General features: G+C 36.7%; 1 protein-coding gene across 3 annotated transcripts in view; it reads left to right on the top strand.

The window, feature by feature from the left end:
* Window positions 1-5,554, top strand: part of LOC129763482 (uncharacterized) — a 489,208-nt gene extending 483,654 nt beyond the window's left edge. For all 3 annotated transcript variants that reach the window (XM_055762583.1, XM_055762582.1, XM_055762585.1), the window contains one exon: window positions 4,254-5,554. The gene's annotated coding sequence lies outside the window, so the exon portion shown is untranslated. The remainder of the gene's footprint in view (window positions 1-4,253) is intronic.
* The last annotated feature ends 18,050 nt before the right edge of the window (window positions 5,555-23,604 follow it).

The following is a 23,604-nucleotide window of genomic DNA, read 5'->3' as shown; positions in this document are numbered from 1 at the left end:
AATTTTGTTGAATTTTGATAAATAAAATGCTGACAAGTTTAATTACTCAAACAAACGCAAAGTTTTTAAATTTTTAGGTATTTGGTATGTATAAGAAAACAACAAGAGACAGAATTTTTAAAGAAATTTGACTATAGAGGTCGATGGTATCGCCTCATTCTGGAAAAGGGGTCTCCCACCCAAAATAGTTTGAGAATCCCTGATTTAGACTATAGGCTGTAAGCCCGTTAGCCTTCTTAAAATTAAACATGAATACAGAAAACATAAAACAAAACAAACTTAAAACTTATACATTCAGTTGGTCTCTAAAATATAATCTTAATCTTCTTCGCATTTCTTCTGATGTCATATTTACAAAAACAACATTTTGCAGCACGTTGAACTCACGTATAAATCTGGCTGTCGGTTCATGCTGTGTGTAATTTCTGTTCCTCAGGGGTGGGTCAAACATCCTCCGTCGACGAAGAGAAACGGAGCTGGTGTTAAAACGAATCCTGTCGTAGAGACGCGGGCAGACGCGGGTGATCCGTCCGTTCAGTGCGTTGCAAAAAAAAAGTTACGTCTGCAATTTTGTGCCTGCTGCTGATGGTATCCAGATCTACCAAACAGCAGAGATCTTTATATGGTGGCCGGGGTTCTTCTCTCCATCCCAGATTTCTTAGCGCAAATTTCAAGAACTTCTTTTGAACATTTTCAAGTCTTTGAATATGTAGATCGTACTGCGGTCACCACACCACACTCGCAAAATCGAGTTTGGATCGTACAAGGCAGGTGTAAATTTTCAGGATTGCGTGCGGATCGGTAAAGTCCTGCCCGAATCGACGAGTGAGTGCAAATAGTTTCAGCGCTTCTTTGACAATTCGCTCTATGTGGCAATTGAACGAAAGAGATCGATCCATCGTCACGCCTAAGTCACGAACATTCTCTACTTGTTGTAGATTCGAACCTCCCAGTCTATAGTCGAAGCTTATTGGCTGAACTCTCCTCGTAAAGGTCATAACGGAGCATTTGTTGGGGTTTACGCTCAATCCATTGTTCTCGACGAACCTTCCAAAATTGTCCAAATCCTGCTGAAGCAGATGACAGTCAGCGATGTGTTTCACTGGCTGGAAAATCTTTACATCATCCGCGTAAATAAGCACTACTGCGTTGGTCAAGAATGATGGAAGATTATTCATGACCATGACAAACAGGATAGGCCCCAAATGACTTCCTTGTGGAACTCCTGAGTGGACACCAAATGACCTAGATGAATTATTGTGTACTTTCACATATTGCGTTCTGCTCTCCAGATACGTCCTAATCCATTCAAATATTTTACTGTGAATGCCGAAATCAGCCACTGCGCGCATTATGCTGTTTATCCCTACCACATCGAAAGCCTTGCTCATATCTGTATAAATACAGTCCACCTGATACCCTTTGGATATACTGTCCGTGACGGTAGAGCAAAACTCGCATAGGTTCGTGACAACTGACTTTCCTTTCAAGAAACCATGCTGTGTTGGTGAAACACGGTCGGCAATACGTTCGTAAAGGTGGGAATAAACAAGCCGCTCGAATAATGTTGGCATCGCAGACTGGATTGCAATGCCCCGGTAGTTTTCAGCATCCGAGCGAGGGCCCTTCTTATGGATGGTCTCTAGCATACATATTATACAATTTATATACATGAATTGGGGAGTAGAACATTTTATGTTATCTTTCAGCTCATTTAATGTAATAAATCGGGATGCCAAAACTTGTGCTAAAAATTAACTTCGAACAATGAGAGGGAATCCATACAAAAGTGATATTAAATGATTTACTCATCATGGTTTCCAGACAAGAAATACGAAAAGTATCTAGGCCTTACCGAACGAAATGCCTCTACTATCTAGACCAGCTATACTCAACCTGCGGTCCACCGGATTCTTTTGGTTGGCCCGCCTGGCCCATTGCCATTTTTTAGTTACACACCATTAAAACTTTAGAAGTTATCTAGGAAACTTGAGATGAGAATAGTCATGTTTGATAAATTACACATTATCACACATTACACATTTATAAATGAGTTCTTTGTCCGGTTAAGTGAAATCAGTAGCAAAAATATCTATTAAATATATTAAATCCGATCAAATCTTGTTGAAGTTAGTGAATAAAATTGGAGCTATGAATATGAAAATATAAGTATGAAATCATTACCTATTTTTTGACATCAGACAACATCTTTCAGTATTGGTAACGAATCAGAAAACATGTCACGTTTTTTTAGGAAATAGTTTTAACATTAATAATTATTTCAGCTATGAACGGATTTTGATGATTTGCATTCCAATTCTATTTGTAATTCTATTCTCTATTTTTTTCGGTACGTTATACAGTACGGTTTCCTAACCCATAAATGATTGAAATTAACGCAAATTGGAAGAATACATATTTTTCTATCGTGTTCCCATGGCCGATGTACAATATTCAAATATCACTAAATATCAATTATTTTTTTTTCCAATTTGTTTTTTTTTTCAAGGCTAGAGGCGAATGAACCAATAAATTTTAAAACCTATTTCAAAATATCATTATCAGCGCCATCCTCTCGCTCCATCTATCAGACAGCAATCTTTCTCAATGCTAATGTCACACATAGCGGTTCTGCTCGATTCTGAGGAATAATTAAAGATAAACATCGCACAGTATGGTGCATTTTTTTCGATGGGATCACCGCGTCGATTTGCATGCCATCTGAAGAAGAGTGCCTCTGTATTTTAGCTTCACAACATATTTGAATCTGTAATGGGGTATAAGTTTAAAGTTTCTAAAACGAGAGCGTTACGTGTGAGGAGCAAAGTTTTTTGTATGTGAATCACTTCGTTCGAAAGAGAAAAGGTGTATGAGTGATGAGGTGAAACGGACATGTTAAAAGGAACTTCAATTATATTAAAACTTTAAAAACATCAATTATATTATATGAGAAATCGGGGTTTTCGATTTTTTTTATGTCAAATGTCTTAAAATTGCACGAAACGTCGAGATCTAGTGTCATCTCGAAAATTTTGTTTTGTCAAAAATCGACACTCTGGGACTTGATTTTTTTCCGGAATACGAGACGAAAAGAATGGTTTTGGGTACAAATAAAAATAGTTATCTCGATTTTTCATCTGGAGCTTGCTGCAAAATGTTGATTTTCACGATGATATACCCTATGCAAAATATTAGCTCATTCGAACTTCATTTAAAAGTGTCACAAAAGTTCAAATTTGATTTTTTTGGAAAAACGAAAAGTTACCGGAAATTAGGGTTTTAAAAATTTTTTGTCGATTCCAAATGTCTTAAAATTGCATGATACGTCGAGATTTACAGTTATCTAAAAAAAAACATTTTTTGTGAAAACTTTACTTTTCAAACGGAAACGGTACCAAAAAAAATTATTTTTTTGACAAGAGTGCCGATTTTTGACAAAAAAAAAATGTTACGAGATGACACTAGATCTCGACGTTTCATGCCATTTTAATACATTTGGCATCAACATTTTTTTTTCAAAAACCCCGATGGGTGTTTTTTCGATTTTCAAAAAACTCAAACTTTGACCGCCTCGCGCCAGTTTCCTTTAAGTCCGATTGAACTGAAATTTGGAATAGGGTGTTTTTTCGAGGCAGTGAACTTTTTTTATGGGGTATCTTTTGGAAATTCGAAATGACCATTTTCATTGGCACTCTAGTGTAGATGTAGTAAACAAAAGTATCGGGAAGAAATAAAAAATCAACTTCTTTCTGGTTTTTTTTAATGATTTTGTGAACTAACACATTTGTTTTGCTAACTGATTGAATAGCACCAATTAGGCTTATCTACCAGCTTTCATTTAATTACTATAACGTTACTGTAGCACCTTTCAATACAGAGATATTTCTGTTTGAATGAAAAATTTCCCTTCGTCTTTGAAGATTATTTGTTCAGTAAATAACGATCGCATCGCAAATCGGAAGGCAGTTTCGAAAACTTTTTTTTTGAAATCGATCCAAAAAATTTTAATATTTTTTTTTCGTCAATGTAACAAATTATCTGTGTACAGGAATTGTTGTAGTTTTCAAAACTGTCTTTCGATTTACGATGCGATCATTAGGTTTTGGGACACAAGTTCTATGATCGGAATAGGGAATGAGACTTCATTACCTCCACTTCTCCTTCGTCTAAAATAGATAAAAAAAATTGATTTCGAATCTATGATTCTCTTGTATATTTCATGCTGCTAACGTATTTCTTTTCTCTAATTACAGGTCCAGTAGTTCTTCGTTTGGGAGCCACTTTTCCCTTCTTATTTCTAAATACTTACCCTTGAACTTATCACCAAATAATCAAACCACAAATGAGTGTACAAACAGTGCTACTTACGGTCGGACATTGCTAGAACTTATATGTTCGCTGTTACATGTTTTGATGGGATCGGGCCGTCGGATAATCCGAACAATGAAATTCAGCAAATCGGGGAAATGTTTTGAACTGTGATATAAGAATAATCACTCGATGTTGAAGAAGTGAGGTAGTAGTGTTAATTTGAAGTGCTGATCCGATCGATTTTGACAGGCTGACGACGGGAAGACCCGCCTGGACGAAGAGTTATTATACAAAACAACTTGATGTATAGAACATTTTAGACTATGCGAAACGGTTAGGAGGAAACGCATCGCAATGGATTGCGTCACTCCCTTTCGGGCTTGTAAAGGTGACACACTTTTTCGAGTTTTCATTAAGTTTTTTCCTAGATCACCGGTGTTCACTTGTTATATGCGATATCGTTTTCCTCTTTCCTTTAGTCGGTAAACCGACGATAGCAACTGTAATATTATTTTTTCGTATGTATAGTGACAAAGCGGAGCTGTAATCTTAAATGGAACAAAAAAAACGATAGGAATTAATTTAATTTCAACGTTAACAGTAGATAAATTGTAAATTTTCCAAATGCTAAAGAGAAGAATAAACCAATGCTGTAAAAAGTAGCGATACAAAACGATCTGCGGCGGCCGAAAAAAGGTCGGTTTTTGTGGAGTCATATTTAAAGCACGCTTTATTAAGAACGTAATATATCTCCCGTGGATGATGTTTTCAGCAATTGAAATGTGATATTCATGTCGTAATTTTTCGTTACTTTGATTAGATTCCGCTAATATTTGGTTCGGATTTAAAAAAAAGACGACAAAATTAGATCATTATTATTCCTATGAGGGAAGAACCCTATTTGGAGTATCTATGTGAGATTCGTGATATTGATAAAACTATAACAAAAATCGTAGCTATTCGATGATCTCGACCACTGGTAATTGATTCGTTTCATGATAATAGTGTTTAGGGTGCAAAATGAAGAGAATCTAGAACGGTATTTTTTTCAGACGGCAAACAGTGCAGCGAAAATATTAGGCATCGATTAATAGCTTAAACTCAATTCATTTCAATAGTAATTTATAGGGCGACAAAGTGTCCAGACAAACACTCTCGAACAAAAAAAAATTACTTTTGCTAGACACACACATATATAACGTATGAAAATGTAAATAAAATCTCCATATACCCAAGAAAAGTCCCCTCGCCAAGAATGGCACCTGTAATTATTGTGAGAACCGAATTTATGCATACTTGTAAGGCAACATATGTAGTAATAAAGATGATTGAAGGTGCAAACAACACAAACACAGGAATGTAGCGAAGCAAAATGAGTAACAACATACAGATTCATAGAAATAAAGTAAAATTCTAGATTCAAAATAAATGGTTTTCCTTAGGGATCAGTCATCCACAAATGCTAAGCTAATTGATGGCACTGTGAAGAGGCAAATGAACTGCAAAGTTTGAAGCCTTCTTCTTTCTTTGTTTTTAAGAGGCTTTAAACTTTGCAGTTCATTCGCCTCTAACCGTTTGAAGCCTCTCAAATACAAACAAGGAAGGAAGGATGGAAGGCTCTGTGAAGATGCCTTGAAGATATTAATACGTGATTGATACGAAGAGATTAACTGTTTCGTCTGGGAGCACGTTGTGCAGAATAAGGTGGCAGTGAATTAAGCTCTAACTGAATTCGAACTCAGTCGGGGTTCACAAACAGCTGATAATAGCTATAAATTGAAATCAAAATAAAGTTTTTTTTTCGAATTCACCGAGATCTAAAAGTATCCTTCTAGTGTTGTCAGTTGCAAATAATATCACAAATCCTTTTTAGGTGTATCTGATGGACTTTATTGATCTTCTTCAACTAGAACAAACCGTGCTGACTTATTTGGGGGTACAACAATTCATGTTGTTCTTTCATTCACTTTGTTGGACTGCCGAATATTCACTCTTCTTCTATATTCACTTAAAATATTTTTAACCCTTTCAGGACCATAAGGTTACGGTACATTATTAAATCAATTTACCTAGATGTAATGAATTAATAGGCACCCTAAAAACATAATTTATACTAAAAATTCCAAAAACTTTTACATTTTTTTTGGAAATTTATGGGACAAATATGTCCCTATGGTCGCTAAGGGTTACTTTCTACTGAAACATCTAAATTTTGGTTTACTTGTTGGTAAGAGTGTTTTGTTATAAATAATGTACATTTGTTACTCAGTATACTTTTATTTACTTATTTATAGATAATATAAATATAATAGGGCAAGTTATTTGTGGTACTCGGCGAAACAATTCCTGTTGTTAGTGTAGCAAAGGTGCACTTTACACAAAATACAAGTATTATTTGTGCGGTTTTCTTTTTTGTACTTGGCACAATGTACGCACCTCTTTCTGACATTCGACTTTTCCATTGGGTGCGATGGTAATTGTCGTTTCACTGCTTTGCGTACTACACTACTTCTTGCAGTTGGAAGGCCTCTTTGTCTGTTGGTAAAACCATTTATCAAACTCCGAGCAACAACTTGTCTGAATTGCAAGGTCGACAACAGAGATCCTTCAATTTTTTTTTGTTCATGAAGCTTAGTGTAGACGGTATGTGCATTATTGATCGATATATCTAACAGATCAAAGAATAGGCGAAGATAATACTTTATTTTTGATCTCCGATCTATTTCATAGCACACTTTAAGTTGGTCCATTAGGTCCCATATTTTTGTTATAGTGTGACACAATTTTAGGACATCTCACGTCAATTTTTTTCTGCTGAGCCAGCCTGTCGCCGTTTCACGGTATCAGTTTCTACAGGTGACAGAAAGTTGGTCAAGAAATGTACCGCTTTATTATCCATCCATTTCACATACGATATGCCTTGAAAACTTGTGGTGTAAATGTCCCCACGCTTCATTTTTTTATCCACTGGTGCAGTTTTCGGAAGATGTTTTCGGTTAATTCGAACAGTCCCACATGCCTTGATATTCTGGTCAATCAGTCTGTACTGCAACAAAGGTGAGTTGAAGAAATTGTCAATGTAAATTTCACATCCCAAGCCGTCCAGCTTTGTCGTAAGTTTCAGCACTACTGATTCACCTAATCCATACTCAGTCCCTGAAGTTCGTTTACCGGTATATAAATCAAATTCAAATAAGTAACCCGTTTCTGCATCACATCTGCACCATAATTTGAAACCCCATCTTACTGGTTTATTTTTTATGTATTGCTTCATTACGTTGTGACCCTTGAATTTGATCATATGCTCGTCGATGGATTGTTTTTTCGTGTTATTGAAAGCGTTTTGAAATGAAGTATTCAAGTGATTCATAACTGGCCGGATTTTGTATGCTCGATCATAGTTAAGGCTGTTTATGTCTCTTACATCGTCATTGTTACAGAAATGTAGATTTCTGCGTATTTCTTCGAATCGCGTTCTTGGCATAACATTTGAAATGAATGGTACCGCCATGTCTGGTTCTGTAGACCAGTAATCTCTCAATGATGGCAAGATATGATAGCCCATAACCAGATTCACACCAAGAAATGCTTTCATTTCATCGATTTTGATAGTGAACTCCCGTCCATTTTGGTGAGCGTATTGTACTGACTCGGATACTATACGTTCAACTAAAATGTCGAAATTAGTTACTAAACGGAAAATGTCAAAAGGAGTCAATGTATCGGCTTCAACTTCTTGACAGATTTTCACCTTTCCGAATTCATATTCCACGTCAGGAAAAACATTTGGGTGGTATGTTCTCGGATTCCAATTGAAAACCGGTTGAAGGTTGGAATGTGCTTCAGTGACGATTTCCTGTCGAGATGTTGAAGGTTCAGGTGATTCTTGCCGTTGAAGAGTCGTCGTTCCTTCAATCTCGACATCAAATACCCCTTGGTCATCATCCTGTGTTAGAAGTCTTTGGTCTTCTTCATCAAGCACTAAGTCATCTTCCTCATCGCTATTGTCACCCATCAAAATTTGATGAATTTCATTTTCTCGAAGCTCAAAAACTCCACGTCCCTTACGAAACATATTCTGCAACAATATGAATAAGAAAATGATAGCATTTTGGTATAAATCACCAGGCCAAAAAGTTATGAAATTCCGTATAAAAAGTATTCCTTTACGCCGACAGGGACATCCGTGTCCCATAATCTCTATAACGATTTATCACAGAATACAACACAAATGCATTACTACTGAATATTTAGAATAACAATTTACTTACCAGGTAACGATAATTTGACACTGTAAAAACTTGAAAAGCACTGCTACAATATCAATTATTTATTCCAAACAGCTGATCATTCGCGCCAAAAGAACTCTGACGTTCCGGTGACCATAGACAATAAACGGTGTTAGATATTATGTATTGCCAGTAAAAAATAATAAAAAGGTACATTCCGAAATATTAAAATAAAAAAGTAATTTACAATGGTTACGTAAATATTGAATTAATTCATGATTTTTGCTTGGGACATCGGCGTCCCCGTGGTCGTGAAAGGGTTAATCATTATAACAGAATAACTTATAATTGATTAATGTATTGTAAATAATGTGTTTTAATGTGTTAAAGTTTTATACGGTTATTCGAATGTCGATAAAATAGAATGCCGAAGAATGTCGAAAATGGAGAGATTCAAACGAAAGTATTTTGGTGAAATCTTTAGGAAAACACTTTGTACATTTTACATTTACCATGCAAGGCGATAAAAGTTTCAGACCACCGCATGAAACATGAACCATGTTTGTGGTACCAATATCGAACAGTCACCCATATTTCGAAATCCGATTGGTTCGAAACTCGATCGAATATTATCGCTATCATTCGACTTTTAAATTCTTTACAAAGTCGAACGGATTCGACTCAATCGTTCTATGAAAATGTGGCAACCTTGCCTTGACGCAGAACAAACGTCAAAATAGTTCATCCGAATTTGTGGAGCAATTTACAATCTATCAGATAAGCAGACCCGAAGCGATTTGAAATCGTTAAAATTTGAATGAAAATCATTACTCGATGTTGTTTAAATACTTAGAAGACATAGTCCCGACCATAACTTTACTATTTATCTATACATCTGTTTGCATTTACGCCAAAATTGTATCCGTAATATAAAATCTTTACCAGAAACAATCTCCGTTTAAGATTTTTCCCCACTTTCAGAGGATGTGTTATTCTGTTACACAGAATACATATTAGAGCCGAATACATCCAGAAACGTATGGTACCGGATACGTGTAGTGAAAGTCTTTAAAGAATTTGTTTTTTTTTTGTTTGGGCACACGTACTGTAATATCATAACAATGTATGCGTTTTGGCCTAGCAGTAGCAAAGGCTGTGTCGGTGTTGCTCATGATAGCGTTTCGCAAATGAATGTATTCTTCCTCAAGTCGCTTCTGTTGATTGTGTCTTATGAATCGCAGTCGATCGCTCTCTACTTTTGCGTGCATGTAGACCATAAATTGTTGGCACAGATTGACGTTGTACTGACCGCGTCGAATCATAATATGATACAAATAAAAATCCATCGAGCGTACTCTCTTGATTGTTTTTCTTCTCTAAACCTATGTTCATGAATATAAATTAAAAATAAGTAATGATGTTTAACACGTTGAGTGCCACGGTTTTATAGCGACTCTACGGAAATTTTCAAACGTATTAGGGCCATCGTTTCTCATCGTTGTCGAAGGTATTTATATTCTAAAGAGAATGTTTATGAGCTTATATGCTTATATTAGTTAGATTTTTCGTCAGAGAAATTTCCTCCGACTTGCACTGTGATCACGCGTATTCTAGAGCTTGCTCCTCGGAATACATTCAAGGCGTGCTATTTGGCTTGAGAAATCTCAACTAAGTATTAATGAATGACGCTAGTTAATGCATACGTTGAGACGGCAAAAGTTCCACAGGGAACGTTAACGACATTCAAGAAGAATGATGTTTAAAGTGGTGGGATCTCATTGCTTGATGTTTGTACAATATCCGTGTTGTCTCTTCAGAGCGGCCGGGGGATTTTTTGCACTTAAAGGCTGTTACTTGGCATAGAAATCGCAACTTAGTACTAATAAATATGACGAATAATACTATGTTGAGACGGCAAGAGTTAGGAACGTTAGAAACGATAGTACCATTGAAGAAGAAGATGGAAGGCGTCGTATTAACGGTGTGTGTCAACGGTGAACTCCAGATTATTTTTTTCTTCTTCGAATCTCAATTTTTTCTGTAGTCACCCACCAGTAGTCATGATTTCAGCAACTTGTGCATTGGATCTACGAACGTGCTCTCCAGCTTGTGTTTTATCCTTGCAATCCGAGAATGTGTGATTTGAAGTATTTTAATAATTCATTGAAACAACTTCAAGTTCGCCGACGAGGTTATTGAGCTTACTTGCTTACTTGCGCATGTGTGGATGAAAGTTCAATGAAGCGGACCTATCGCCATATGCCATTTAACAACGTAAACAAATTCTGTTCTGTCTGAAAAACGAACGCCAATTGAATTATTTGGATATTATTTATACAAAACCACGAAAATCTCGAATAAAAATAGGGGAAGAGAGTAGCAATTTGGGATAAAATGTATTTTTTGAAGCCAAATTTAGAAAAAAACATGCGAAAAAAGTTTCAGAAAAAATATTTTTCTCTGCATAGGGTCACCCTAATCTTTATATATAAAAGAGAGTTTTTCCCACGTACGTATAACTCATCATCACGCGAGAACGGCTGATCAGATGTACGTCGTCCATATTTTTTGTGAATTTGCCTTTACCCAAATTAGAATGATAGAGTACTTTGGAAAATATTTGAGATGTTTGGAAAAATTCGAGAAAATTGACTTTGCACATCTTTATACATAAGTAGGATATTTAAAATAAAAAGGGAAAATTCGAAAATAAGAGGTACGCATATGTATGTTTCGCTGTGAAAGTCATCATTTAGATCAATTTTACAGATTTGAACTATAACATACAAACTCTCTTGAAATATATTCGTTATATTTACCAACCTAAATATTCTCTAGAAGTACATTATATGGTAGAACAACGTTTGCCGGGTCAGCTAGTTGGTATTAAACATAAGATAATCAGTACCCTAGCTGTATCATATATATTTTACTACCTATTCTAATGCCTGCCATGTTTTTTTGTGCATAATTTTATCAAAATCGGTCGAGCCGTTTCGGAGGAGTTCGAGCGCAAACACTGTGACACGAGATTTTTAGATTGATATTAGGGTAAATGGTCTTGGCATAGACATCATGTGGACAAAACAACATCAGTTAATCGGACAACTCATGATAAAAATTGAGAATTGAATGCCCATGTAGGGTTCGCTATGTAAATCTGATACAAATGGTGTGCAAGCATGATGTTTACAATACGCGTAAGTGTTATAAACCAGAAATGATCTGAATACGTGCCAAATAATCATCTGCTGTTTGATTGAAAATTAGCTCGAATGAGGGGCGCATTGACACCAATAAAAGGTGGATTACTACTGTAAATCATGAAAAAGACAATTTTATTTATATGTTTTCAAACATTCGAATACCTGATTTGACAAAGGTATGTTGAATCAGAGCATTCAAAAAAGTGACAAACCATGATCATATTTTCGACTGGACAAACCAAAATCATTTACCTTATATCGGTTTGGCATGGAATGGCTGTATAAATAATTAGTTTTTGACTTTTTTACTTGTATACGTTTGAAATAACTAAATATACGTTTATTTTGCGACTAAAAATTTAATTACCACATATAATGGTAACTTTTAACATATTGTGCTGGTAGCCTGCCGTTTGTATCTGATGAAAAATTAGCCCGCAGTAGTAAAAAGTTTGGCCACCCCTGGTATTTATTTATTTATTTATTGTCGGATGTTATTTGCGAATACGTCGAAATTTCATAAATAACTCTTTAGTAAAAAGTTCCGGGGACCCTGAAAAGGCTTAATGGCTTGCGTGGTTTTGTAGAATCATTTCGAGAAGCAACGATTTCTTCTTGCCTTTTCGAGAACAATATACTATTTGGTCATATGTCGCAATTTGTTTCTCAATATCAATGCACGCATTTTTTTATTCAAATTTAATTAGTAACTTGAAACCTTTGTCTCTTTAGTTGTTACACTGATTTACATACAAATTGCACTGAGTATTTAACGAGAGTCATCTTCCGTGCATCGCCGTTCAACAAGCATCAAACACGTGTCTAACAGATGCACACAGTTGCAGCGATAAAAATGAAACCTCGCGAGAATGACTGTTTAGGAAAAACCGTTTCTCGACTCTCGGTCAAAACCGTCAACAAAGCTAGGACCTTGTTGCATCAGAACAGAGCCGATGCGCACGAGAGCAAACACGAAAGGCAACTCAAAGTATCGAAGGTGTGCTATTCACATGTACAGGAAATGAACAAGTTCCAAGTTTCACGCAACGAAAAAAAGCAACACACACAAAGCCAAACACTGAAGGCTAGATGACTTCAAGTGAAATATTCGCTAGCGTTCACAGCTCAAGGGGACGAAACACAAAACGTGCAGAATAAGCGACCTTTGTTGATTTTTGCTCAGAGGAGATGCAATACTTATACACTAGCGACAGCTTACTTACTATGTGGATTTTACTTCACTGATATTCTCTTTTCGCTTTCCCCCTTCGTTGTTTCTATTCTAGCGGCTGCATAGGTTGCCCGTTATTGACAGCTCTGTTCGGGAAAGTACACAAATGGCTAGAACAAATGTATGGGGAAATGGAATGCTTCCCATTTTCATCGATTTAAACTATATACAGACTATGGGATTGTGATGTATAGCATATCAGACAAATCTTAGAAAATTTCCGATTCGATTGGTATGCAAATCGTTAAAATCCGTTCGCAGCAAAAATAGTTATTAACATTAACTTTATTTCATAAAAGCGTGACCCATTTTCTGATTTGGCATCCTTAATGTAAGACGTAGTCCTACGTCAAAAGTAAAGAGAGCTGGCCGGATAATTTATCCGTTTCATTGAAAAGAGGATTTTAACATGTTTTTTCCATTTATTTCGTCAAACCAGCGTAGACTAAATATGCTGCCAAAATATTACAGTGAAATTTAACTATATCTTATTCTATTCTGATAGTCTTTCAGCATAGTCCTTAACATTTTTACATCAATTATTTCACTGTGTCCGTTACAGAGGCTCATCATGCAATTAATAGGACTACATTTGGCATAATTCGTTCTTCGGTAATCTATGTAGAAAACGTTAGGGTTTCTCAGGTGCCTAATCGGTGCGTAAAAATTTAGGTATCCTAATATTTCTTCTGAGTCCACTCGTTGTGATATGATGTCAATAATAAATAGAATCATGGCAGAGTTCCGACGTTCTTTCAGGTTTTTAAAAATTGTTTTTTTGATCAATACCGTCAAACTTTCGCTTTTTCTCACTATGAGCAACTTCATTGGTCCAATCGCTGAACTGTTCATTGATTGATCTTCTCGATCACGATTTTTCAACCACTCGCACATAACATGTTTCTCCGTTACATGGAATAAATGTTTTATACAGAAAATATGATAGAATGAAGACAGCCCTAAATCGGACAATTCCTTCTTCGAGTTCTGCTCTTATCAGCACATCCGGCGATCCTTTTTTTAGATAGAAAAAGATATAGGAGTGCGTTTCATCACATTAAAATCCATTTCCAGTTTCGAACAAAGCTCAATTTCGCTAGCGCAAACATCAAATAGACTAACACCACTTGTCACTATGTAATTGTAAAACCTTAGGGAATTTTTTTTTCCGAATTTTCCCTTTTTCCTTCAGAGTTTTCCGAAAAATTTCAACTGTCATGTTTGGTTGGAATATTTTTAGTTGAAATATGTGTAATTTTTTTATGGGACCCGCTCTCCATTCCAGAGGAGCGGGGGGTGTCATACCATTATAGAAACATTTATTATACCCAAAAACCATCACATCCCAAATTGTGTTTGATTAGTTCTCGAGTTGTGCAGAAGTTTGTGTTTCATTTATATGGCAGCCCCCCTTAGAGAGGGAGGAGGAGTGTATTCACCATAGAAACATTTCGTGTCCCGTAAAACCTTCACATGCCAAATTTGGTTTCGGTTGCTTGATTAATTCTCGAGTAATGCAGAAATTTGTGTTTCATTTGTATGGCAGCACACCCTTAGAGAGGGGGGGGGGGTGGAGAGTCTAACCACTATAGAAACATTTGTTGCCCCTAAAACCTTGACATGCCCAATTTGGTTTCATTTGCTTGAATAATTCTCGAGTAATGTAGAAATTTGTGTTTCATTTGTTTGGCAGCCCTCCCTTAGAGAGAGGGGAGGGGTCTCAAACTATCACGAAAACCTTCCCCGGCCCCAAAAACCCCTACATACCAATTTTCATGTGGATCGGTTCAGTAGTTTCCGAGTCCATAAGAATCAGACAGACAGACAGACAGAAATCCATTATATATATATATATATATATATATATATATATATATATATATATATATATATATATATATATATTCATCATTACATTTTACTCCTAACTTCCTATTTCTACCTGTTTGTTCTATATTTCCCTATCGATCCTTCGATCCTTTTTATTGCTGCTATTATCGGCATTGTGTTGTGTTTTCCCTGAATGTGAGATACTGCTAATGATCTAAATCGTTTATTGCTATTTCGGTCCTTATTGTTCGTTGCTTATCTTTACTGTCTAACTACGGTGTGGCAAACATTGTCATTGTTTATTTAGGATCGTTTCCTTATTTTCTAAAAGTTCGAGAGCAACTGCTTGTTGTTGTTGTATCTGTTGTAGGGCTCTGAGTTGTTCGAGCGGGCACTGCTTATCTTCAGGTAAATTTGGAGTCGTGTTCATCCCAGGGTTGACACTTCGGGGGTTAAGGTTGGTCTCGTAGTTAACTACTCCCCCTTCGAGTGAGGAACGTCCCGTTTCGATATCTGATGCTTTTGAATAAGTTCTTGTGGGCGACAACTTGTTGTAAAGAATGAAACTGATTACAATGAGGCATGTAATTTGCATGAGAGAAAATCCGCCGAAAAGACTCCAGAGTTTAAAATTAATGTGAACTTGCTTGAGGTAAACATGCTCCAGTTTATTTCTGTTGCTGATAGTTTCATTGTTGATTTTTTCTAATTCGTAGTTTTTATGGTGTTTCCAGTTGATTTTGAGATTGTGAAACGCTCTTTGGATGACGTTTGCTTCGCTTATTATCTCGGCATTCTTGAAACGTTGATTGTTAAACAATATCGTGCAGTTTCCAAATGAAATGAGGAAGTTTCCATTCAGGGTTCTATTATCTGGTCCACATGTCGTTTGTAGGATTTGGTTTTTTGCGTTAGAAATCAGGATCGAATTTTCCGTGATAAGTTTCTGGGTCGTCTTGTTTTGCATTACATAGCTACATGTAGCCTGTCTTCCGTGAATCAACGAAGCTACGCATTCATCGCGTAACTCGTTCAGGAATGATGATTTCTGGACAAAATCTTCGGGTTTTGTTGTTGTGTAAAGATTGTTGTTCCTTTTAATTATGTAGGTTGGATTCTGGTGAAAGATACGGTTGTTGTTTACCAATGGGTAAATTCTAATGATGTCTGATGTTGTATTTTCCAGCTGGGGAACATTAAGTATATATAAAAGTATATCGTCTCTCGGCGCCAATTTCGGGATTACAAATTGTAGAGCCTCATCCGGAAAATTTACTGCGACGCCTTGATCTTGCAACAGTGTCCTTATAGCGTTTATTTCTCTCAAAGATAGTATTTTGTTGCTAACAAGCGAGCTTTTTGATAAAGTTACTGCATCCTGGATACTGTCAAGAGGATGGTTGATGTTATCGATGTTTAATATTGTTGTTATCGTTTCAATTTCGTCCAATATAAGTTTGTTTGTGAAAGAATTCTCCACGATTTTATTGATAGTGTTGGTAATTTGTGAAACTCTTTCGCTTATTTGAAAATTAATCTTGAGCTGTTCATTGTTTTGGTTGATCAGTTCGTTCATTGTACAATTAATTATTCTCAGATCCTCTGCATCAGGTGTTCCTGCGATGAATTTGAATACTGTGCCAATGATGTCCCAACGTCTGTTTCGAGGTTTTCTGGATTTCAATCCGTAGAACGTTGTGTACAGTTGCTGAACTTTGTACTTGATGATGTTTGCAAGTGGATTTGTATTGGTTAATCTTTGATATGAAGTACTACTTAATGTATCAATCGTATTTTCGATTGTAGTTAAATTAATTGGATGGATGATCTTGATTATTCCTACTTGGACCTTACATTCTCTCTCTTTTATTAATAACAGGGGGTTGTCTCGCAAGTTTTCGATCGCCAGATGATGTGCGTTGACTGTTACAAGAAACATCAACATGTAGTACCACATTTTCTGGAAAGGCTAGAAAATTTGATAAATGTCAATATTTTGCTATATTAAGTGTCATCTATTGAAAAAATAATCAACTAACGTTTTCTTCTTCTTTTAATTTTACTTTTATGAATTTTAATGTTTCTATAGTCTGTGAATGTTTTCCTATAATTTCGCTTGACCTTTTGTTTTCTATATTTTGGTTTTCGTTTAGATTTTATGCCTTGTGCTTTTTGGTAAACTATTTCATTTTCGTTTAGGACAGGTTCTTCCTCTCTTTTTAAATTGTGTCTTTCTCTTGTTTTTTCTTGATATTGTTGAATTTTATTTATGACTTCGTCGAAAATTTGATTTCTGTTTTCTAAGATTCTATCTATGTTCAATGGGCGTTCATCGCCATCTTTGATACCAAAAAAGATCTCGATTGGTTTCAACTTTGTTGCTGAATGAATCGTGCTATTGTATAATGCAGTTGCTATTTTGTACAAATCTTTTGCTGACATATCGGTATATTTTTGTTTCATGCATAAAAAGATTTCGGTAAGAGTTGAATGAAATCGTTCTACGATACCATTTGCCTCACTATGTCCAGAAGGTGTAAAATATGATTCAACATTCAGTCTTTGGAGAAGTCCTTGAATTTCTGGGGATTTGAAAGCAACCTCATTATCATAGACTATCATTTTAGGGGTTCCGTAAGTAGTGAGAAGTTTGGTAATGCCTTTTTTAACATCGGGTATAGAGCGGGATTTTAGAGGTATAAGGATAGCGTATCTTGACAATTTGTCACTGGCTGTTATAAAAAGATTCGGAGAGGAAATGTAGATATCAACATGAAGGATGTCTAAAGGTTTTTGTGGAATTGGGGTATCTGAAAAGGTTATTTTGTAGGGATTTCTTTCGTACTTACATTCAAGACAGGTGACACAAAAGTTGATAAATTTCTGTATCCTGTCTCTCATTCGAGGGAAGTAGAAATTTCTCGCAATTGCTGATTGGTTTTCTTCTATTCCTCGGTGGGCTCTGCCGTGTGTGGCTTCTATAACTCTATCTTGTTCTTCTATAGTGGTAAGGTCCTGCAATATGAATTGTGTTAATACAATTTTAAATGATTTTGCACGAGAGAAGTGGTTCCTATATGTTGCTTGTAGGGTATTTACCCATTCTTCCGGTCAAAGAATGCAGTTAACTCTTGAAGAATGCATATAGTCCCGAAATATCTTTATAGCTATAGAGACACCAAATGTTGCTCTCATCAAAGTGCGTCTTTGGACTCCTGGGAAAATTTGTTCTAATGTTTCAGTATTTCTATCTCCCTTCTTGATAAGAATTTGATGTTTGAAAAAGTTAAGTGGAGATTCGGTCATTCTTATAGGGATGTCATTGTCAGAATCTGTGGAACGTGCGGTTGATGCATCCGGTAACGATTCTGTTTCATTTGAATTTAACTCTTGAGTGACTCGCGATAACCCGTCGGCTACTACATTTTGTTTGCCGGAACGGTATTGAATCTCGTAGTCGAATTCTTCCAGACGCAGTTTCATGCGTATGAGTCTGTCGTTTGGAGTTTTTAAATTGAGTGCGTATGTCAATGGTTTGTGGTCGGTATATAACGTGAACTTCCGACCGTATAAGTATGGCCTGAAATATTTACATGCCCAATCAATGGCGAGGAGTTCTTTTTCAATGGCTGAATATTTTTCTTCGGTTTTGCTTAGGGTGCGTGATGCGAAGGCAATGGGTTTGTCTTTACCGATAGGGCCTTGGGATAAAACTGCGCCTAATGCATAATTCGATGCATCAGTGGTAAGTATAAAGCGTTTGGAAAAGTCAGGGTATTGGAGGACATGGCTACTTGTTAAAATGTCCTTACAACGGTTGAAGGCTGAGATGAACTCACTTGTGTGTTTGATCTTCTCGCCCTTACGAAGCCGTTGCGTAAGAGGTTTTGCAATTTTCGCTAAATCTCTGATAAATTTTCTATAGTATCCGATTACTCCAAGGAACCCTTTTAGTTCCTTCTCGTTTTTCGGTATTGGCCATTGTTTAATTACGTTGATTTTTCCGGGATTGGGTTTCACTCCTTCAGAGGTTATTACATGTCCTAGAAACGCAACTTCTTTCTGAAGAAACTCGCACTTATCAACTTGTATCTTCATATTGAACTCTCTGAGGGTTTCTAGAATTAATTTCAGGTTTAACAAGTGCTCTTGTAGGCTAGTTGCGAAGATGATTATATCATCCATGTAAACTAAGCATCGTGTTCCAATGTGCTTTCTAAGAATGTTATCCATTACCCTTTGAAAGGTAGCGGGTGCATTCTTCAAGCCGAAAGGCATCCGAATAAACTCGTAGTGTCCTCCATCAACACTAAATGCTGTTTTACGAATGTCTTTTGAGTCGACTTCGATTTGGTGGAATCCTGATGTTAAATCAAGGGTGGAAAAATACTGACATTTTCCCAGTTTATCTAGTATATCGGTGATATTTGGGATCGGGTATCGATCGTCCACCGTTTTGCTATTAAGCTTGCGATAATCGATCACCAATCTCCATTTCCGTTGTCCGGAAGCATCAAGCTTCTTAGGTACAATCCAGACGGGCGAATTATAAGGGCTATCTGAAGCTCGAATAATACCTTGTTCTAGCATTTGATTTACCTGCTGCTGAACCTCCTCCTTCTGGCAAAATGGGTAGCGATATGTTTTCGAATAGACGGGAAGTTCATCCACAGTGTTGATGTGATGTCGAGTAGCGTTTGTAAATGTTAGTTTTTCTCCATCATTATAAAATACGTCTTGAAATTGGTGGAGAAGTTTGAAAAGCCTTTGCCTTTCTTCATTATTCAAATTTTCGTGTCGTATTTTGTTAAAAAGGTTCTTGTGCTCGTTTTGGGGCACGAGTGGATAGAAGGATGACTGCGTTTCGAAGTTATTAATTTCAACTTCTATTAGGTCACAAATATTTATTTGTTTATTGTCTGAATCGTAGTTGTGTATCATGACATAAGCCTTCTGATCATGATAGTGGTATAGTCCAGCTAGTATACCAATCATAGGGGCTATTGCTACTTCATGTTCAATCAAGAAATCGCCGTTTGGTTTCGAGGTAGGAATGGTAACTACTTGTGTTTCATTAGCGTTAAGTGTGATTGTGTCAGGAAATTTTTTGTGTAAGGGTATAGTAAAGCTTCCTATCTGTAATGAATTTGACGCGGTATCAATAATTGCATTTAATGACCGAAGGGTTTCAAAACCGATCAATCCATCGAAATAGTTATGAAATTTGAATAGAAAAAACTTTTGAGACGGAATATCCTCTGAAAATTTTGCAAATGGATTGAAAAGCGTAAATTCCTCGACGTCATGAGTTCCGTTGATATTTTTAATTTTATGTCTAGGGCCTCGATCTATTGCTGGTTTTGGGACAATATTTGGGGTGATATAGTTTTGATTTGCTCCCGTATCAATCAGTAATCGGAGCGGTTTCCGATTCTTAAGACTTATCTCAAGAAAAGGAAGAAAATTGTTTGCTAGTTTCCTGTCTGGTGGTCGAAGGCCTGAATGAAAATTTAATTCTTCCGTCATATCTGGTTCTATTTTGTCTGGAGTGTTCTCGTATTCATTTGTATTGATTGGCATCACAATTGTTTCGTAATTTTGTTCTGAAGCACAGTGCTCTTGCGAGTGCTCATGACGCTGTTCGTAATTTTTATATTGCGTAGTTTCGCAATTGTTTAATTGAGCTCCCCACTTTTGAAAAGGTACTTGTTGTTTGGGCTGTCCTGATGGATCAGATTTAATATATGGAATTGTTTGTTTTTGAAACTGGGGATTTGGATAGAATGGCCTTTGGAATTGTGTGTTTTGAAAAGAAGGTTTCTGGTATTGTAGATTCTGAGAGGGTTGCCTTTTGAATGATGGTTGGGAAAAGTGGAGTGGAGCTGGGTATTTATTATTTTGCCAAGTGTTATACTGCGGCATTGATGGTCTAAAAGCTGTTTTTTGTGGTGGCTACTACTGTTTTATTGTTCCTTTCCTTTTTTCGTTGAGCCGCGTTAAATTGTTCGGTAGCACTTTGACGTGCCTCGTTCAAATTTCCTGGACGCGACACTCTAACGAGTGTCGAATACGGTTCTCTTAACCCGTCCATGAATGCATTAGTTATCATACATTCGTAATTTTCTGTCAGGGTTCTAGCGCAAATGCGCATTTCTTGATGCAACAATATTTTTGCAGTGATGTCGGCTAGTAGCTCCCGACATTCATTATAAAATTCCTCTATAGTTTTTGAGTTTTGTTGCAAATAATTTATTTTGGTGATTAAGGTGCTTAAGTCCCTTTTATCTCCAAAGTATTCTTCGAGTGTTTGTTTTATTTCAAGCCAATCGGTGGATGTGTGGTTCTGCACCAACACGTCATTGGCTTTATCAACGACTTTATCTCGAATAATGCTGTACCATAAGGGTAAAGCTTTATTCTGCTCTTCTGGCGTGGGACACAGTTTTTTAGCAAATTCGAGTTTGCTATCTACTGAATTGAGCCAGGATGAAAGGGTTTTAGGATCGCCGTTGTAGGAGGGGGATCATTTTTGATCGCGTCCGGTACTCGGGATCCATCAAATTTTGTTGCCATAATCATCCCTAATGAGCTAGTTAGGGGGGCGATTGGCCATTATTTCCGCTAGTTGAAGCAGTGATTGCCTCCAACCCGGCGATTTTTGTTCTCTGAAGTTCCAGTTGAGCTAGAAGCTCGTCAATCCTTTTCTGGATTTCGTCGGCCATTTTTCTTGTAATCATAAACTAATTGGTTGGCACTAATTACGTTTTTACGCACTTATTCACGACCGGTATTCAATTTAGCTAGAGAGAATCACTCTTTCTTCTCTTGTTACTCTTATTTATGGTCGGAATTCAACTTTTTGTTTCTTATCCTAGTGTTAGTTGGAATGAAATTATTATCTATAGCGGATGGCGTACCTTTGCCAGGTAGCCGGATAGAAAAGAGGGAAGCGAAAGATTTGTAAGAAAACCCTTTGGGTGACTCACCTCGAACCAACTGGTGGTTTCGCCAGTGGTGCTTACGAGCGGGTTGCGTCCAGGTAGGTTGCTCGCTCCGGGTGTGGCAATTAAATCTCTCGTCCGACGTTGCGCCTCCGACCTGATCGCTGCGTTTGTTCACTTCACTCGCGGCGAAATTCTTCCGATTTGCACTGAGTCGCGAACCACACACTTCGATTTTCCGATGCGCGCACTGACACTTTTACCGATTTATCGCTCTCCCCCGGGCTTTCGACTGCGCCAGTTACATAACTTACGTTCGGGAGGTGATATATTTGAAATAAAAGAGATGTTGTTCTCTTGAAGCTAAAATACCAACTAATTTTTATTCATCATTACATTTTACTCCTAACTTCCTATTTCTACCTGTTTGTTCTATATTTCCCTATCGATCCTTCGATCCTTTTTATTGCTGCTATTATCGGCATTGTGTTGTGTTTTCCCCTGAATGTGAGATACTGCTAATGATCTAAATCGTTTATTGCTATTTCGGTCCTTATTGTTCGTTGCTTATCTTTACTGTCTAACTACGGTGTGGCAAACATTGTCATTGTTTATTTAGGATCGTTTCCTTATTTTCTAAAAGTTCGAGAGCAACTGCTTGTTGTTGTAGGGCTCTGAGTTGTTCGAGCGGGCACTGCTTATCTTCAGGTAAATTTGGAGTCGTGTTCATCCCAGGGTTGACACTTCGGGGGTTAAGGTTGGTCTCGTAGTTAACTTATATATATATATATATATATATATATATATATATATATATATATATATATATATATATATATATATATATATATATATATATATATATATAGGAAGGTTTTCGTGATAGTTTGAGACCCCTCCCCCCTCTCTCTAAGGAGGGGCTGCCAAACAAATGAAACACAAACTTCTGCACAACTCGAGAACTAATCAAACACAATTTGGGATGTGATGGTTTTTGGGTATAATAAATGTTTCTATAATGGTATGACACCCCCCGCTCCTCTGGAATGGAGAGGGGGTCCCATAAAAAAATTACACATATTTCAACCAAAAATATTCCAACCAAACATGACAGTTGAAAATTTTCGGAAAACTCTGAAGGAAAAAGGGAAAATTCGGAAAATAAAATTCCCTAAGGTTTTACAATTACATACTGACAAGTGCTGTTAGTCTATTTGATGTTTGCGCTAGCGAAATTGAGCTTTGTTCGAAAATGGAAATGGATTTTAATGTGATGAAACGCACTCCTATATCTTTTTCTATCTAAAAAAAGGATCGCCGGATGTGCTGATAAGAGCAGAACTCGAAGAAGGAATTGTCCGATTTAGGGCTGTCTTTATTCATATTCTTATTATATGTCTTTATATCATATCATATTTTCTGTATAAAACATTTATTCCATGTAACGGAGAAACATGTTATGTGCGAGTGGTTGAAAAATCGTGATCGAGAAGATCAATCAATGAACAGTTCACCGATTGGTCCCATGAAGTTGCTCATAGTGAGAAAAAGCGAAAGTTTGACGGTATTGATCAAAAAAACAATTTTTAAAAACCTGAAAGAACGTCGGAACTCTGCCATGATTCTATTTATTTTTGACATCATATCACAACGAGTGGACTCAGAAGAAATATTAGGATACCTAAATTTTTACGCACCGATTAGGCACCTGAGAAACCCTAACGTTTTCTACATAGATTACCGAAGAACGAATTGCCAAATGTAGTCCTATTAATTGCATGATGAGCCTCTGTAACGAACACAGTGAAATAATTGATGTAAAAATGTTAAGGACTATGCTGAAAGACTATCAGAAT

This window comes from Toxorhynchites rutilus, chromosome 1, assembly GCF_029784135.1.
Source record: "Toxorhynchites rutilus septentrionalis strain SRP chromosome 1, ASM2978413v1, whole genome shotgun sequence".
In the NCBI taxonomy this organism is placed as follows: domain Eukaryota; kingdom Metazoa; phylum Arthropoda; class Insecta; order Diptera; family Culicidae; genus Toxorhynchites; species Toxorhynchites rutilus.
This window is presented reverse-complemented; position numbering and strand designations above follow the sequence as displayed.